General features: G+C 43.6%; 1 protein-coding gene across 1 annotated transcript in view; it reads right to left on the bottom strand.

Moving 5' to 3' along the window:
- LOC124789384 (metabotropic glutamate receptor 4-like) overlaps window positions 1-20,418 on the bottom strand; it is an 876,620-nt gene that overhangs the window by 412,484 nt on the left and 443,718 nt on the right. The window lies entirely within an intron of this gene.

Here is a 20,418-nt window from a genome sequence, read left to right as displayed (position 1 = left end):
CATTGCAAAAAACGATACTTTTCTGCAACGGCTGAAATACATTCTTAGAATGTTTTACTCCGTAGTATCAGCCAATCATAACAAATTCATTTTACTTGCAAATAGGTGATCAACAGTCAATCAGCTACATCATACTATTACACTAAACTGACGACGCTTTAGCATTTTTTTTTTCTTCATCAGTCTACTGACTGGTTTGATGCGGCCCGCCACGAATTCCTTTCCTGTGCTAACCTCTTCATCTCAGAGTAGCACTTGCAACCTACGTCCTCAATTATTTGCTTGACGTATTCCAATCTCTGTCTTCCTCTACAGTTTTTTCCCTCTACAGCTCCCTCTAGTACCATGGAAGTCATTCCCCATGTCTTAGCAGATGTCCTATCATCCTGTCCCTTCTCCTTATCAGTGTTTTTCACATATTCCATTCCTCTCCGATTCTGCGTAGAACCTCCTCATTCCTTACCTTATCAGTCCACCTAATTTTCAACATTCGTCTATAGCACCACATCTCAAATGCTTCGATTCTCTTCTGTTCCGGTTTTCCCACAGTCCATGTTACACTACCATACAATTCTGTACTCCAGACGTACATCCTCAGAAATTTCTTCCTCAAATTAAGGCCGGTATTTGATATTAGTAGATTTCTCTTGGCCAGAAATGCCTTTTTTGTCATAGCGAGTCTGCTTTTGACGTCGTCCTTGCTCCGTCCGTTATTGGTTATTTTACTGCCTAGGTAGCAGAATTCCTTAACTTCATTGACTTCGTGACCATCAATCCTGATGTTAAGTTTCTCGCTGTTCTCATTTCTACTACTTCTCATTACCTTCGTCTTTCTCCGATTTACTCTCAAACCATACTGTGTACACATCAGACTGTTCATTCCGTTCAGCAGATCATTTAATTCTTCTTCACTTTCACTCAGGATAGCAATGTCATCAGCGAATCGTATCATTGATATCCTTTCACCTTGTATTTTAATTCCATTATTTCCATCATTGCTTCCTCGATGTGCAGATTGAAGAGTAGGGGCGAAAGGCTACAGCCTTGTCTTACACCCTTCTTCATACGAGCACTTCGTTCTTGATCGTCCACTTTTATTATTCCCGTTGTACATATTGTATATGACCCGTCTCTCCCTATAGCTTACCCCTAGTTTTTTCAGAATCTCGAACAGTTTTCACCATTTTATATTGTCGAACGCTTTTTCCAGGTCAACAAATCCTATGAAAGTGTCTTGATTTTTCTTTAGCCTTGCTTCCATTATTAGCCGTAACGTCAGAATTGCCCCTCTCGTCCCTTTACTTTTCCTAAAGCCAAACTGATCGTCACGTAGCGCATTCTCAATTTTCTTTTCCATTCTTCTGTGTATTATTCTTGTAAGCAGCTTCGATGCATGAGCTGTTAAGCTGATTGTGCGATAATTCTCGCACTTGTCAGCTCTTGGCGTCTTTGGAATTGTGTGGATGATGCTTTTCCGAAAGTCAGATGGTATATCGCCAGACTCATATATTCTACACACCAACGTGAATAGTCGTTTTGTTGCCAGTTCCCCCAATGATTTTAGAAATTCTGATGGAATGTTATCTATCCCTTTTGCGTTATTTGACCGTAAGTCCTCCAAAGCTCATCTAAATCGACTCCTGTTTCTTCTTCTATCACATCAGGCAAATCTTCACCCTCGTAGAGGCTTTCAATGTATTCTTTCCACCTACCTGCTCTCTCCTCTGCATTTAACAGTGGAATTCCCGTTGCACTCTTAATATTACCACCGTTACTTTTAATGTCACCGAAGGTTGTTTTGACTTTCCTGTATGCTGAGTCTGTCCTTCCGACAATCATATCTTTTTCGATGTCTTCACATTTTTCCTGCAGCCATTTCGTCTTAGCTTCCCTGCACTTCCTATTAATTTCATTCCTCAGCGACTTGTATTTTGCATAGTAAGATGAATTTTTCAAAGTAGTCTCGTAGTAAGCCGTGTTACGCTCTTTTAGCTGGCCATTTGCTATACCGTAAAACTCATAAATTCAGTTTCGTAATACGAAAACTATTTAAGATATCAAGTACATTTTGGAAAGAGGGTCTCATTTTGCAGATAGTATGTTATGTGAAGGAACAATACGGTAATTAATATGGTGACTTATATGGAGAAGAAAAAGAAACTATATTGAAAATAAAGACGAAATTAATAACAAAATCGCTTTAAAATTAAGGCTATTTCCTTCTGTAAAATCCACATTTCGTGTGCTTTAGAATACAAAAATTACAAATGACTGATGGTGGTGAATTATCGCTGAAAATTTTTTATGGATGACAACATCAAATGCCATTTACGCCTTCAGTCTGCCTTCCGTTGTAAAGCAGAGTGCTGGAATTGCTTCTCGTATCTTTTCCCTCGCTGCCACCAAACTTATCTTCGTGGAGTTCGTCTTAAAATAATCTGCCTGTTCTTCTGTGTATTACTCTGGCCAGCAACTGGCAAGTGTCACTTACCAAGCTAATCGTCTGACAGTTTTCATGTTAATCCGCTTGTGTCTTCTTTGTTAACGTGATACTGCATTCTCGCACATTTATTGGTAAGTAAACTGTTTCAACCACTTTTGACACCAACCAAAATAACTTTATAGTTCTGTATCTCGCAGAGATTCCGGTAAGTCCAAAGGTACATTATCATCTCCAGCCAGCTAACTCAATTAGTCTCAGCTCATTCAATCCTTAGGCAAAACACTGATCGCATTTCGAAATCAGCTATTTCTCTATATCAGCTCCACCTCCTCTTCCAACACACTTCGGCGTAGTTCTAATCTACGGTTATGCTTTTCATGCACTCATATCCTATGTCTACTGTTTTTAAAATAAGGTTATATTTACAGCTACAGTCGAATGACATAAATGAGTCACAACTAGTTCAGATGCGAGTTTTCACAGGACACAGATGCCGACCGCTGTCATGCAGACCTTCTGAAATGGTTCAAATGGCTCTGAGCACTATGGGACTTCTGAGGTAATCAGTCCCCTAGAACTTAGAACTACTTAAACCTAACTAACTTAAGGACATCATACACATCCACGCCCTAGGCAGGATTCGAACCTGCGACCGTAGCGGTCGCGCTGTTCCAGACTGAAGCGCCTAGAACCGCTCGGCTACAACGGCCAACAGACCTTATGGGTTACAGAGACTCATGAAGATGGCGCTGCATTGAAGTATTAACGACAGTTTTTGTGTAGAATAGGGTTTAAGAGGCTGTACGTGTATTTGTACGATAAAGGTGGCGATTTAACGTTCCGTCGGTGGATAAATCTAGAATTTCCATAAATTGATCTAAGAAGACCACGAAAGTTTCCACCGGGAAACTTATCCGTGGTCTAGGGGTAGCGTCATTGATTCTTAATCAAAACGTCTTCGGTCCCGGGTTCGATCCCCGCCACTGCCTAAATTTTGATAAATAATCAGCATTAGCGGCCGAAGACTTCCGGCATAAGAAGTCATCCTTATTCTGCCAACGGCCTTGTCAAAGAGGGCGGAGGAGCGGATAGAGGTTCAGGGTACTCTCTTGTCCTAGGGGTGGGAAATTGCCCCTAAAGGCGGAAGAATCAGCAATGATCAACGACATGAGGATGCAGAAGCCAATGGAAACCACGTAACGTGTATCCACCGGACATGTGGCCTGTAATTGAAGAAGTGTCATGATGATCTCTCCATTGGCAAAAGATTCCGGAATAGTCCCCCATTCCGATCTCCGGGAGGGGACTGCTAAAGGGGAGGTTACCATGAGAAAAAGATTGAATAATCAACGAAAGGATAACGTTCTACGAGTCAGGGCGTGGAATGTCAGAAGCTTGAACGTGGTAGGGAAACTATAAAATCTGAAAAGGGAAATGCAAAGGCTCAATCTAGATATAGTAGGGGTCAGTGAAGTGAAGTGGAAGGAAGACAAGGATTTCTGGTCAGATGAGTATCGGGTAATATCAACAGCAGAAGAAAATGGTATAACAGGTGTAGGATTCGTTGTTAATAGGAAGGTAGGGCAGAGGGTGTGTTACTGTGAACACATTCAGTGACCGGGTTGTTCTAATCAGAATAGACAGCAGACCAACACCGATAACGATGCCGGCCGGTGTGGCTGTGCGGTTAAAGGCGCATCAGTCTGGAACCGCGTGACCGCTACGGTCGCAGGTTCGAATCCTGCCTCGGGCATGGATGTGTGTGATGTCTTTAGGTTAGTTAGGTTTAATTCGTTCTAAGTTCTAGGCGACTAATGACCTCAGAAGTTAAGTCGCATAGTGCTCAGAGCCATTTGAACCATTTGAACCGATAACGATAGTTCAGGTATACATGCCGACGTCGCGAGCTGAAGATGAACAGATAGAGAAAGTGTATGAGGATATTGAAAGGGTAATGCAGTATGTAAAGGGGGACGAAAATCTAATAGTCATGGGCGACTGGAATGCAGTTGTAGGGGAAGGAGTAGAAGAAATGTTACAGGAGAATATGAGCTTGGGACAAGGAATGAAAGAGGAAAAAGACTAATTGAGTTCTGTAACAGGTTTCAGCTAGTAATAGCGAATACCCTGTTCAAGAATCACAAGAGGAGGAGATATACTTGGAAAAGGCCGGGAGATACGGGAAGGTTTTAATTAGATTACATCATGGTCAGACAGAGATTCCGAAAACAGATACTGCATTGTAGGCTGTACCCAGGAGTAGATATAGACTCAGATCACAATATAGTAGTGATGAAGAGTAGGCTGAAGTTCAAGACATTAGTCAGGAAGAATCAATAAGCAACGAAGTAGGATACGGAAGTACTAAGGAATGACGAGATACGTTTGAAGTTCTCTAACGCTATAGATACAGCAATAAGGAATAGCGCAGTAGGCAGTACAGTTGAAGAGGAATGGACATCTCTAAAAAGGGCCATCACAGAAGTTGGGAAGGAACACATAGCTACAAAGAAGGTAGCTGAGAAGAAACCATGGGTAACAGAAGAAATACTTCAGTTGATTGATGAAAGGAGTAAGTACAAACATGCTCCGGGAAAATCAGGGCTACAGAAATACAAGTCGCTGAGGAATGAAATAAATAGGAAGTGCAGGGAAGCTAAGACGAAATGGCTGCAGGAAAAATGTGAAGACATCGAAAAAGATATGATTGTCGGAAGGACAGACTCAGCATACAGGAAAGTCAAAACAACCTTCGGTGACATTAAAAGTAACGGTGGTAATATTAAGAGTGCAACGGGAATTCCACAGTTAAATGCAGAGGAGAGAGCAGATAGGTGGAAAGAATACATTGAAAGCCTCTATGAGGGTGAAGGTGTGTCTGATGTGATAGAAGAAGAAACAGGAGTCGATTTAGAAGAGATAGGGGATCCAGTATTGGAATCGGAATTTAAAAGAGCTTTGGAGGACTTACGGTCAAATAACGCAGAAGGGATAGATAACATTCCATCAGAATTTCTAAAATCATTGGAGGAAGTGGCAACAAAACGACTATTCACGTTGGTGTGTAGAATATATGAGTCTGGCGATATACCATCCGACTTTCGGAAAAGCATCATCCGCACAATTCCAAGTGCGAGAATTATCGCACAATCAGCTTAACAGCTCATGCATCGAAGCTGCTTACAAGAATAATACACAGAAGAATGGAAAAGAAAATTGAGAATGCGCTACGTGACGACCAGTTTGGCTTTAGGAAAAGTAAAGGGACGAGAGAGGCAATTCTGACGTTACGGCTAATAATGGAAGCAAGGCTAAAGAAAAATCAAGACACTTTCATAGGATTTGTTGACCTGGAAAAAGCGTTCGACAATATAAAATGGTGAAAACTGTTCGAGATTCTGAAAAAACTAGGGGTAAGCTATAGGGAGAGACTGGTCATATACAATATGTACAACAACCAAGAGGGAATAATAAGAGTGGACGATCAAGAACGAAGTGCTCGTACGAAGAAGGCTGTAAGACAAGGCTGTAGCCTTTCGCCCCTACTCTTCAATCTGCACATCGAGGAAGCATTGATGGAAATAATGGAATTAAAATACAAGGTGAAAGGATATCAATGATACGATTCGCTGATGACATTGCTATCCTGAGTGAAAGTGAAGAAGAATTAAATGATCTGCTGAACGGAATGAACAGTCTAATGTGTACACAGTATGGTTTGAGAGTAAATCGGAGAAAGACGAAGGTAATGAGAAGTAGTAGAAATGAGAACAGCGAGAAACTTAACATCAGGATTGATGGTCACGAAGTCAATGATGTTAAAGAATTCTGCTACCTAGGCAGTAAAATAACCAATAACGGACGGAGCAAGGAGGACGTCAAAAGCAGACTCGCTATGACAAAAAAGGCATTTCTGGCCAAGAGAAGTCTACTAATATCAAATACCGGCCTTAATTTGTGGAAGAAATTTCTGAGGATGTACGTCTGGAGTACAGAATTGTATGGTAGTGAAACATGGACTGTGGGAAAACCGGAACAGAAGAGAATCGAAGCATTTGAGATGTGGTGCTATAGACGAATGTTGAAAATTAGGTGGACTGATAAGGTAAGGAATGAGGAGGTTCTACGCCTTAATTTGAGGAAGAAATTTCTGAGGATGTACGTCTGGAGTACAGAATTGTATGGTAGTGAAACATGGACTGTGGGAAAACCGGAACAGAAGAGAATCGAAGCATTTGAGATGTGGTGCTACAGACGAATGTTGAAAATTAGGTGGACTGATAAGGTAAGGAATGAGGAGGTTCTACACAGAATCGGAGAGGAATGGAATATGTGGAAAACACTGATAAGGAGAAGGGACAGGATGATAGTACGTCTGCTAAGACATGGGGAATGACTTCCATGGTACTAGAGGGAGCTGTAGAGGGAAAAAACTGTAGAGGCAGACAGAGATTGGAATACGTCAAGCAAATAAATGAGGACGTAGGTTGCAAGTGCTACTCTGAGATGAAGAGGTTAGCACAGGAAAGGAATTCGTGGCGGGCCGCATCAAACCAGTCAGTAGACTAATGACCAAAAAAAAAAAAAAATAGCTGAACCTCCGTCCTCCCGCATGCGAGTCCAGCGTCTTAACCACTACACGACCTTGCTCACTATGAGTTTACAGATAATGTGCCCCGAGTCATTGATTAATTACATAGTTGTACGTTTTCTGGATTATAATTACGATTTATGGCTTTCATGTGGAACGAGACACTGTACACCTTTCCAGTAAAAAGTATGGCAACATGATGACCATTATACGATAGTTACAAGTAAAACATGTCCTCCAGCGGACTCATGGAAGACATCTAGCCATAGTCTACCTCGTCCCATTCTTATGCGAGCATGTATGGCGTTACTGCTATCTCTATTGATATTATGCCACTTTAGACTTCAAAGTTATTGGAAGAGGAGGAAAAGATACTGAGCCTTGCACAAAACGCCACAAAAAAAGTCTCACACCTTCAGGCCATGGTGTAATGAGAGAGCCGGCCGGTGTGGCCGTGTGGTTAAAGGCGCTTCAGTCTGGAACCGCGTGACCGCTACGGTCGCGGGTTCGAATCCTGCCTCGGGCATGGATGTGTGTGATGTCCTTAGGTTAGTTAGGTTTCATTAGTTCTAAGTTCTAGGCGACTGATGACCTCAGAGGTTAAGTCGCATAGTGCTCAGAGCCATTTGAACCAATTTTGCAATGAGAGATCCGTGAGCTCATTAAGGTTATTGGCACAGCAATCAGGTGAGTCCCACCCGAATACACCAGCAACTGAGTCACTTATCGCGTTACAACTTTGTTCTTCTAGGGTTGGTCACACCACTCAACGAAACTCACGTTTTGGTATGTGAGCTTGTTTCAACAAGATTATTAAGGTCACTTTATATACTGTATTTTACACGAAATGTGGAAGTTAATATGGAAGCCACAGGGGATCTAGTATTAGAGTGAAAAAGAACGATAGCAGACTTGCGATCAAATAGCGCCGTCCTTCGGAATATCTAATAAGTACGGATATGTGTTCTCTGCCTCGTGACGACTGGGTGTTCTGTGATGTCGATAGGTTAGTTAAGTTTAAGTAGTTCTAAGTTCTAGGAGACTGATGACCGTAGATGTTAAGTCCCATAGTGCTGAGAACCATTTGAACCATTTTGAACGGATATGTGGGAGGACTCGTGTAGCGAAAGTTCTGGCTGGCTCTATGCACTATGGGACTTAACATCTGAGATCATCAGTCCCCTAGACTTAGAAGTACTTGAACCTAACTAACCTTAGGACATCACACACAGCCATGCCCGAGGCAGGATTCGAACCTGCGACTGTAGCAGGTGCTCGATTCCTACCGAGGGTTCTGTACAAACATAATTATTAAGTATAATTTAAATATTAACTGTATTTTTCTTACTTGTCACTTCTTCTTCCGTGTGCTTTTGCTTTTAGGAAGCGTTAGTTGTCGAGTGCTAGTAATAGTGTTCCATTTAGTCAGCCATAGTGCCAGTAGTGTTAGTGTTTGTTTTCAATCTACAGTAAATTGATTTCTTAGGATGGATAGGATGTGTGACTGCTGTGTACGGACGCAGGAGGAGGTGACCACTGTTCGCGAACAGCTGAACGTGTTGATGGCCGCATTCAGCCGTCTTCAGGCTGCTGCCTCGGAGTGTAGCGGCAGTGGGGCGTCTGGTGTGTCGCATGGTACACCCCAGGTGTTACATGCTTCACCCACGGTCCCTGCTGTCGAGACATCTTCGCAGGTACCGGGCGTGGTTGGGACACCCAAGGGGAGTGGCGGGTTCAGCGGCGTTCGCGGCGCACGAGGCGGACGGTCAATGTGGAGGCTGGCCGCGTGGCATCGCCCGCTCTGCCTGTGAATGGATATGTGGCCGCTCCTTCAGCAAGGTCCGAGCGGGCACAAGGGGGGAGTGGTTTATTAGTTATTGTGAGCTCCAACGTTAGGCAGGTGATGGAGCCCCTTAGGAAAATAGCGGAAAGGTCGGGGAAGAAGGCCAGTGTTCACTCTGTGTGCTTGCCGGGGGTTCTCATCCGAGATGTGGAGGAGGCCCTGCCGGCGGCGATAGAGAGCACTGGTGCACCCGACTGCAAATTTTTGCTCATGTCGGCACCAATGACTCCTGCCGTCTGGGTTCAGGCGGTTGGCGGAGTTGGTGAAGGCGGAAAGCCTCGCTCGCGGGGTGGAATTTGAGCTAACTATTTGTAGTATCGTTCCCAGAACCGACCGCGGTCCTCTGGATTGGAGCCGAGTAGAAGGCTTAAACCAGAGGGTCAGACGATTCTGCGGAGATCTGGGGTGCAAATTCCTCGACCTCCGCTATCGGGTGGAGAAATGTAGGGTCCCCCTGAATAGGTCAGGCGTGCACTACACGCCGGAAGCGGCTACACGGGTAGCGGAGTACGTGTGGAGTGCACATGTGGATTTTTAGGTTAGAGAATTCCCTCTCTAGGCCCGACAAGACGCCTCCTGAGACGCGGCAAGGTAGGAGTAGGCAAAATGCAACAGGGAATAACAATATTAATGTGCTAATAGTAAACTGCAGGAGCGTCTACAGAAAGGTCCCAGAACTTCTCTCATTAATAAACGGTCACAATGCCCATCTAGTACTAGGGACAGAAAGTTTGCTGAAACCAGACGTAAACAGTAATGAAATCCTAAACTCAGATTGGAATGTATACCGCAGAGACAGGCTGGACAGTGAAGGGGGAGGCGTGTTTATAGCGATAAGAAGTGCAATAGTATCGAAGGAAATTGACGGAGATCCGAAATGTGAAATAATTTGGGTGAAGGTCACGGTTAAAGCAGGCTCAGACATGGTAATTGGATGTCTCTATAGGCCCCCTGGCTCAGCAGCTGTTGTGGCTGAGCACCTGAAGGATAATTTGGAAAATATTTCGAGTAGACTTCCCCACCATGTTATAGTTCTGGGTGGAGATATTAATTTGCCGGATATAGACTGGGAGACTCAAACGTTCATAACTGGTGGAAGGGACAAAGAATCCAGTGAAATTTTTTTAAGTGCTTTATCTGAAAACTACCTTGAGCAGTTAAACAGAGGACCGACTCGTGGCGATAACATATTAGACCTTCTGGTGACAAACAGACCCGAACTATTTGAAACTGTTAACGCAGAACAGGGAATCAGCGATCATAAAGCGGTTACTGCATCGATGATTCCAGCCGTAAATAGAAATATTAAAAAAGGTAGGAAGATTTTTCTGTTTAGCAAAAGTGATAAAAAGCAGATTACAGAGTACCTGACGGCTCGACACAAAAGTTTTGTCTCAAGTACAATAGTATTGAGGATCAGTGGACAAAGTTCAAAACCATCGTACAATACGCGTTAGATGATCATGTGCCAAGCAAGATCGTAAGAGATGGAAAAGAGCCACCGTGGTACAACAACCGAGTTAGAAAACTTCTGCGGAAGCAAAGGGAACTTCACAGCAAACATAAACATAGCCAAAGCCTTGCAGACAAACAAAAATGTAGTGTGAGGAGAGCTATGCGAGAGGCGTTCAATGAATTCAAAAGTAAAGTTCTATGTACTGACTTGGCAGAAAATCCTAAGAAATTTTGGTCTTATGTCAAAGCGGTAGGTGGATCAAAACAAAATGTCCAGACACTCTGTGACCAAAATTGTACTGAAACAGACGATGACAGACTAAAGACCGAAATACTAAATGTCTTTTTCCAAAGCTGTTTCACAGAGGAAGACTGCACTGTAGTTCCTTCTCTAGATTGTCGCACAGATGACAAAATGGTAGATATCGAAATAGACGACAGAGGGATAGAGAAACAATTAAAATCGCTCAAAAGAGGAAAGGCCGCTGGACCTGATGGGATACCAGTTCGATTTTACACAGAGTACGTGAAGGAACTTGCCTGCCTTCTTGCAGCGGCGTACCGTAGGTGTCTAGAAGAGCGTTTCGTTCCAAAGGATTGGAAAAGGGCACAGGTCATCCTCGTTTTCAAGAAGGGACGTCGAACAGATGTGCAGAACTATAGACCTGTATCTCTAACGTCGATCAGTTGTAGAATTTTGGAACACGTATTATGTTCGAGTATAATGACTTTTCTGGAGACTAGAAATCTACTCTGTAGGAATCAGCATGGGTTTCGAAAAAGACGGTTGTGTGAAACCCAGCTCGCGCTATTCGTCCACGAGACTCAGAGGGCCATAGACACGGGTTCCCAGGTAGATGCCGTGTTTCTTGACTTCCGCAAGGCGTTCGATATAGTTTCCCACAGTCGTTTAATGAACAAAGTAAGAGCATATGGACTATCTGATCAATTGTGTGATTGGATTGAAGAGTTCCTAGATAACAGAACGCAGCATGTCATTCTCAATGGAGAGAAGTCTTCTGAAGTAAGAGTGATTTCAGGTGTGCCGCAGGGGAGTGTCATAGGACCGTTGCTATTCACAATATACATAAATGACCTTGTGGATGACATCGGAAGTTCACTGAGGCTTTCTGCAGATGATGCTGTGGTGTATCGAGAGGTTGTAACAATGGAAAATTGTACTGAAATGCAGGAGGATCTGCAGCGAATTGACGCATGGTGCAGGGAATGGCAATTATCGTTCGTAAAGCAGATGCCAGACTGAGATTCATTGGAAGAATCCTAAGGAAATGCAATCCGAAAACAAAGGAAGTAGGTTACAGTACGCTTGTTCGCCCACTGCTTGAATACTGCTCGGCAGTGTGGGATCCGCACCAGATAGGGTTGATAGAAGAGATAGAGAAGATCCAACGGATTTAGTAATCGCGAAAGCGTTACGGAGATGATAGATAAACTCCAGTGTAAGATTCTGCAGGAGAGACGCTCAGTAGCTCGGTACGGGCTTTTGTTAAATTTTAGAGAACATACCTTCACCGAAGAGTCAAGCAGTATATTTCTCCCTCCTACGTATATCTCGCGAAGAGACCATGAGGATAAAATCAGAGAGATTAGAGCCCACACAGAAGCATACCGACAATCCTTCTTTCCACGAACAATACGAGACTGGAATAGAAAGGAGCACCGGTAGAGGTACTCAAGGTACCCTCCGCCACACACCGTCGGGCGGCTTGCGGAGTATGGATGTAGATGTAGATGTAGATGTATAGAGATAGTTGATCCATCCTGGGAATCGAGAATGTCGACTTTTTTGGCTGTTATCGATACTGGCAAGTTATCGATTCTTTGAATTCCAAGACTTATGAGAACGTTTTAATTTCAAGTTAAAATTTGCTGTGTAATTTCGCACTTATGTCATTAATTTAGGAGTTACATTAGCGTGCTGTGCTAACTGGAAACTGCAGATACATTGACTTCTTCTATTTTCCCTCCTGTTGCGCTAAGATCTGATGAAAGTCGCCAGAGAACAATGCAGTACAGCTATCCTTAGGGCTAGTGCTGTTAACGCAAATGCCGAACTGTACCGTGGAACGCTTTAGTGTGCATTTGATGGGATATCGGAGCCTCATCCTGAGCAATGGAAGCACAGTTCTGCATTAATTACCAGTATTACTTTACTATCGACGATTACAAAAACAGTATTGGGGAGGCACACACTGTCAGCATGGGAGTCGGGCAATCATACGCTTACCATCGGTATATGGCGTACGCGACGCTTTCACAACTGCGGGGGACTTAATTTCATCATACACTCCTGGAAATTGAAATAAGAACACCGTGAATTTATTGTCCCAGGAAGGGGAAACTTTATTGACACATTCCGGGGGTCAGATACATCACATGATCACACTGACAGAACCACAGGCACATAGACACAGGCAACAGAGCATGCACAATGTCGGCACTAGTACAGTGTATATCCACCTTTCGCAGCAATGCAGGCTGCTATTCTCCCATGGAGACGATCGTAGAGATGCTGGATGTAGTCCTGTGGTACGGCTTGCCATGTCATTTCCACCTGGCGCCTCAGTTGGACCAGCGTTCGTGCTGGACGTGCAGACCGCGTGAGACGACGCTTCATCCAGTCCCAAACATGCTCAATGGGGGACAGATCCGGAGATCTTGCTGGCCAGGGTAGTTGACTTACACCTTCTAGAGCACGTTGGGTGGCACGGGATACATGCGGACGTGCATTGTCCTGTTGGAACAGCAAGTTCCCTTGCCGGTCTAGGAATGGTAGAACGATGGGTTCGATGACGGTTTGGATGTACCGTGCACTATTCAGTGTCCCCTCGAAGATCACCAGTGGTGTACGACCAGTGTAGGAGATCGCTCCCCACACCATGATGCTGGGTGTTGGCCCTGTGTGCATCGGTCGTATGCAGTCCTGATTGTGGCGCTCACCTGCACGGCGCCAAACACGCATACGACCATCATTGGCACCAAGGCAGAAGCGACTCTCATCGCTGAAGACGACACGTCTCCATTCGTCCCTCCATTCACGCCTGTCGCGACACCACTAGAGGCGGGCTGCACGATGTTGGGGCGTGAGCGGAAGACGGCCTAACGGTGTGCGGGACCGTAGCCCAGCTTCATGGAGACGGTTGCGAATGGTCCTCGCCGATACCCCAGGAGCAACAGTGTCCCTAATTTGCTGGGAAGTGGCGGTGCGGTCCCCTACGGCACTGCGTAGGATCCTACGGACTTGGCGTGCATCCGTGCGTCGCTGCGGTCCGGTCCCAGGTCGACGGGCACGTGCACCTTCCGCCGACCACTGACGACAACATCGATGTACTGTGGAGACCTCACGCCCCACGTGTTGAGCAATTCGGCGGTACGTCCAACCGGCCTCCCGCATGCCCACTATACGCCCTCGCTCAAAGTCCGTCAACTGCACATACGGTTCACGTCCACGCTGTCGCGGCATGCTACCAGTGTTAAAGACTGCGATGGAGCTCCGTATGCCACGGCAAACTGGCTGACACTGACGGCGGCGGTGCACAAATGCTGCGCAGCTAGCGCCATTCGATGGCCAACACCGCGGTTCCTGGTGTGTCCGCTGTGCCGTGCGTGTGATCATTGTTTGTACAGTACTCTCGCAGTGTCCGGAGCAAGTATGGTGGGTCTGACACACCGGTGTCAATGTGTTCTTTTTTCCATTTCCAGGAGTGTAGTTCAACTAGTTAACACGAAATATTTATAAATAATATACATAAACCCTCATAGTGAATCACGCTACCTATTACTGAAAACCGGATCAAAATCCCTTTTTGACAGATTACGAATGCAATGTAAATTTCTAATGGAAAAAATGTCTATATGCATATAAATAATTATAAATTAACGATTTTAGGACTTTTTTCTTTACGTGCACAGTGAAACCTTGATTGTTGGCAAATTCATGATTCTGCGTTAACGTGAAGTACCCTAAGTTTTAATGAGTGAGTTTGTGGGTATGAAATTATGTTACGCGAATGGCCTGTCTCTTGACTGCATAGACTTAAAAACTTAAATATTTTAAACCGCAAAGGAAACTTAAATCTTAGCACGTGACATAAGTTTTAACTTGGTACGGCTACTCTTTCTGAGAAAAATGGGTCTTAAAAGACAGACAAGAAAGTGAGCTTATAAGGGTGTCGTTTTCACCGATTGAGGTACAGAACCCCAAAAACGACTGTTCTAGTTATTTTTTAGAGTCTATGAGTCTGGAATATACAGTCACACTCTCGGAAACATATCATCTACATACACAATCACAAAGATAGCAAGAACGGATAAGTGCGAAAACTTTCCCCAAATCAGCTTAACAGTTCGTGCATTAAAGTTGCTGATAAGAGGGAGATACAGAAGGCTGGAAAAGAAAATGTAGAACCTGTTAGTTTACGACCATTTTGACATTAGCAAAAGGAAAGGCACCAGAGAAATAGTGTGACGTTATTGTTGATAATGGAAGGAAAACTTAAGAAAATCAGTGCACGACCACTGGGATTGTTGACCTCTAAAAAGCGTTCAAAATAAAGTGGTGCAAGACTTTTGAACTTCTAGAGGAAAGAGCTGTGAGCTCCACGAAAATACTGGTGATATAAAATTCGTACAAGGACGAAGAGAGAAAATAAGAACGAAATACCAAGAACGAAGTACTCGTATTACAGAAGCATTAGAAAAGGATATGGTCTTTCGTCCCTGCTGTTCAATCCGTAGATCGAAGTAGCAATGACAGAATTAAAAGAAAGGATCAGGAGTGGGGTTACAATACATGATGAACGACATCAATGGTAATATTCGCTGTGACCTGAGGAAGAATTACAGCGCCCTTTAAATGAAATGAACAGTCTGATCAGTACACACTGTTACTGACAGTAAATCAAAAGAAAGTAGAAAATCATGAGTACCTGAAATGAGATATCGACAAAATTAACAACAAAACTGAGGCCATGCATTAGGCGACGTTACGAAATTCTCCTACCCTGGAGGCGAATTAACACATGACAGACGAAGCAAGGATGATGTAGAAAGCACATTATCATAGCCAATAGGGCATTCCTGGCTAAGAGAATTCAGATGAAATGAAACACTGACCTTAAATTGAAAAAGAAATTTCTGAGAATGTGCGTTTGGAACGTAACATTTTATGGTATTGAATGATGGACAGTGGGAAAACTAGAGTAGAAGCGATTGAGGTATGGTGCTACAGAATAATGTTGAAAATTGGATGGACTGATAAGGGATGAGGAGGTTATCAGGAGAATTGGCGAAGAGGGAACGTGTGGAAAACACTAACAGGAAGAAGGTGGAGGAGGAGATCAGCGTTTAACGTCCCGTCGACAACGAGGTCATTAGAGACGGAGCACAAGCTCGTATTAGGGAAGGATGGGGAAGGAAATCAGCCGAGCCCTTTGAAAGGAACTATCCCGGCATTTTCCTGAAATGATTTAGGGAAATCACGGAACACCTAAACCAGGATGGCCGGAGACGGGTTTGAACCGTCGTCCTACCGAATGCGAGTCCAGTGTGCTAACCACTGCGCCACCTCACTCGGTCAGGAAGAAGGAATAAGATGACAGGGCATCAGGGAATATCTTCCAAGGCGCTAGGGAGAGCTGTAGCACATAACATCTTAGGGAAAGGCATTGAGTGGAATATGTCGAACAGATAAATGAGAACGTAAATTGCAAATGCTGCTCTGGGATGAAGAGTTTATGCCAGGGGGAGGAATTCTTGGTCGGCTGCATCAAGCCATTCAATAGACTAGTGAAACACCGCCAGCCCCACCCCTCTCTCCTTAAAAAACCCAGAAAGATTAATCTTTAAAAGAGATTACTCACAAAACACTCGTGCGACCCATTAGGAGTGAAATATTACTTGATTGTGTTGGACTCATACCAAGTGTGTCGGAAACGCTGAAATGATTAAACTAGGAGAGTCTTGAATACAAAAGGGCTTTTGTTTTTTTGTTTCTTCATCCTCCGATAGGTTGCGAAGTGTAAACTAAAGTGAAAAATCAAAATGTTTTATTAACATCTACATCTACATAGACGCTCCGCAAGCCACCGTAAGGTGCGTGGTGAAGGGTACCCTGTACCACTACTTGTCATTTCCCCTACTGTTCTACTCGCAAACAGAGCGAGGAAAAAAAGACTGTCCGTACTCCTCCGTATAAGCCTAATTTCTCGTATTTTATCTTCGTGGTCCTTATGCGCGGTGTATGTTGGCGGTAGCAGAATCGTTTGGCAGTCAGTTTCAAATGCCGGTTCTCTAAATTTTCTCAATAGTGTTTCCGGAAAAGAACGCCACCTTCCCTCCAGGGATTCCCATTCGAGATCCCGAAGCATCTTCGTAACACTTACACTTTGCTTGAACCTACCCGTAACAAACTAGCAGCCCTTCTCTGAATTCCTTCGATGTCTTCCTTCACTCCGACCTGGTGCGCATCCCAAACACTCGAGCAACATTCAAGAATAGGTTGCACCAGCGTCCTATATGCGGTCTCCTTTACTGGTGAACCATTCCTTCCAATAATTCTCCCAATAAAGCGAAGCAGACCGTTCAACTAACCTAACACAGTTGTCACAAGCTCGTTCCATCTCATAGCGCCTTGCAACGTTACGCCCATATCTCTCAACGACTTGACTGTGTCAAGCAGGACACTAGCAATACTGTATCCGAACATTACAGGTTTGATCTTCCTACTCATTCGCATAAACTTACATTTTTCCACATTTAGAGCTAGCTGCGAGTCGTTTAAATCGGTTTCTGTCTTCCTACAGTCACTCAACTTCGACACCTTACCGTAGACCATGGCATCTTAAGCAAACAACTGCAGATTATTGCCCACCCTGTCCGCCAAATAATTCATGTATATAGAGAACAACAGCAGTCCTATAACACTTCCCTGGGACACCCCAGACGATATCCTTGTCTTTGATTAGCACTCGCCGTCGAGGACAACATACTGGGTTTTATTATTTAAATCATCTTCGAGCCATTCACGTACCTATGAACGTATTATGCTGTACGTTCGTTAACAGCCTGGAATGGGACACCATGTCAAATGCTTTACGGGCATCTAGAAATATGGAATCTGCCTGATGCCCTTCATCCATAGTCCTCAGCATATCATATGAGAAAGGGGCAAGCTGAAATTCACACGAGCAATGCTTTCTAAAACCATGCTGATTATTCGTGGACATAAGCTTTTTAGCCTCAATATAGTTTATTATATTCGAACTGAAAATGTTTTCGAGGAAGTTAGGGACATGTTGTTGTTGTTGTTGTTGTGGTCTTCAGTCCTGAGACTGGTTTGATGCAGCTCTCCATGCTACTCTATCCTGTGCAAGCTTCTTCATCTCCCAGTACCTACTGCAACTTACATCCTTCTGAATCTGCTTAGTGTATTCATCTCTTGGTCTCCCTCTACGATTTTTACTCTCCGCGCTGCCCTCCAATGCTAAATTTGTGATCCCTTGATGCCTCAGAACATGTCCTACCAACCGGTCCCTTCTTCTTGTCAAGTTGTGCCACAAACTCTTCTTCTCCTCAATTCTATTCAATACCTCCTCATTAGTTATGTGATCTACCCATCTAATCTTCAGCATTCTTCTGTAGCACCACATTTCGAAAGCTTCTATTCTCTTCTTGTCCAAACTATTTATCGTCCATGCTTCACTTCCATACATGGCTACACTCCATACAAATACTTTCAGAAACGACTTCCTGACACTTAAATCTATACTTGATGTTAACAAACTTCTCTTCTTCAGAAACGCTTTCCTTGCATTGCCAGTCTACATTTTATATCCTCTCTACTTCGACCATCATCAGTTATTTTGCTCCCCAAATAGCAAAACTCCTTTACTACTTTAAGTGTCTCATTTCCTAATCTAATACCCTCAACATCACCCGACTTCATTCGACTACATTCCATTATCCTCGTTTTGCTTTTGTTAATGTTCATCTTATATCCTCCTTTCAAGACACTGTCCATTCCGTTCAACTGCTCTTCCAAGTAATTTGCTGTCTCTGAGGTTTGTCGATGACATTGTAATTCTGTCAGAGTTTTTATTTATTCTCCATGGATTTTAATGCCTACTCCGAACTTTTCTTTTGATTCCTTTACTGCTTGCTCAATATACAGATTGAATAACATCGGGGAGAGGCTACAACCCTGTCTCACTCCCTTCCAAACCACTGCTTCCCTTTCATGTCCCTCGACTCTTATAACTGCCATCTGGTTTCTGTACAAATTGTAAATAGCCTTTCGCTCCCTGTATTTTACACCTGCCACCTTCAGAATTTGAAAGAGAGTATTCCAGTCAACATTGTCAAAAGCTTTCTCTAAGTCTACAAATGCTAGAAATGTAGGTTTGCCTTTTCTTAATATTTACATGCATATTTACATGCCCGCTTGCGCTCTGAACCGAAAGGTACGACGTGATGCGATAGACGGACGTACTAGAAACACTGAGCAACAGATCGACACAAACATTCGGCGGATTGTCAGTGTGGATTTAATTTTACGACCGATCGGAGGCCTAAAAACATATCCCTCGAAGATACAAACTATTCCGAGAAAGCCTGCTTCTGAGTTTCAAGAGGCATCTTTCGATGTGGCGAATCCAGGAGTATACTACAATCCCCTACATACAGGGTGAGTCACGAGGTTTTTCCCCGATTTCTGGAGGGTATTTCTTAGGTTGTTTGGAACAAAAAATGTAAATAAAGTAATGGGATCAGATCCACAATTAAGGAGCTATAGTAATTGAAAAACTCTGGAAAACGGAAGAAAAAATTTTTCTTTGTAGGTCTTCACTATCAAAACGCACATAATAATTAATTTAAACAAGTTTGTAGCAGTAGCTTGCATTTAGAGTGGATTTAAAGCAGGTGTTCAAAATTTTTTCCCTGTATTTGAAGGCAAAGATTCGCACGGGGGTTAACCGCCCGAGTAGCATTTCGTAATTTCACATGCTCGTTCCTTATTGACGATACGGCATCAAAAATGCGTTGTATCAATTCTTCTCGTGCTTACACCTTAACTTCGTACATGATGTCTTTCATCCATCCCCAAGATGCGGTAATCGAGGGGTGTTAAATCTAGGGATCTGGCAGGCCAGTTGATAGGTCCGGCGACCTATCCATCGATGTGGAAATTGCTGATTAAGATAAGCTGTTATCACATGGTGGAAGTGTGCAGGTGCCCCGTCGTGTTGGACGTACATGTGACGTCTTTGTTTCCAGAGGAATATCTTCAAGAAGTTGCGGTAAGTCTTCTCGTAAAAAGTTACCGTATATCAGACCATTTAAATTTGCCTGGAGAATAAAAGTAAACAGTAACTGGCGACACACCCCTCCACACCACACATTGACACTGAATTTGATTTGAAATTGAGATACTACCGTGGCATGGGGATTTTCGTCTGCCCAGACACGCATGTTATGCATGTTGTTGACGCTATCTCTTGTAAAGGTTGCCTCATAATTGTACATTATGAAGCGATAGAGCTGCCGATTTTCATTTAACCAGTTACAAAAGTACAAACGGTTGGCACAATCATGTAGCTCTAGATGGTGAATTTTCTGCACGTGAAGAATCCTACATACCTTAGATTGTGTAACGTTCAATCTGGTAGCTAGGCGTCTTTTACTTGAATGAGAACTGCGCTCTACTGAATTAAGAATGTTTTCCTCTTCTTGAACGTCACGATGTCTTTCAGAGTGAATATGAATACAGGGAAGAGTACCAATTTTTAGCAATGTTCGATTTGTTCCACTAAACATTTTGGCACTCGGAATACTACGATTAGGATACCGACGGTGGTATTCGGCAACAACAGCGTTACCATCACAGAAGTCCAAAATGTACACCATCTCTCAATATCACGCGATGAAAACTTGAAGGGCATCGCAAAATGAACTGTACACAGGAGACAATAACAGTAAACAGTGACTGCAGTATTAACAACTGGGTTTTTATGCAAACGTACTACTCGCTGCACTTGTCTACCTAAGACTGATCGTGTGTCCTCTGAA

This window comes from Schistocerca piceifrons, chromosome 3 (genome assembly GCF_021461385.2).
Source record: "Schistocerca piceifrons isolate TAMUIC-IGC-003096 chromosome 3, iqSchPice1.1, whole genome shotgun sequence".
Taxonomy (NCBI): Eukaryota; Metazoa; Arthropoda; class Insecta; order Orthoptera; family Acrididae; genus Schistocerca; species Schistocerca piceifrons.
The sequence above is the reverse complement of the archived record's forward strand: the minus strand, read 5'-3'. Positions and strand labels throughout refer to the sequence as shown.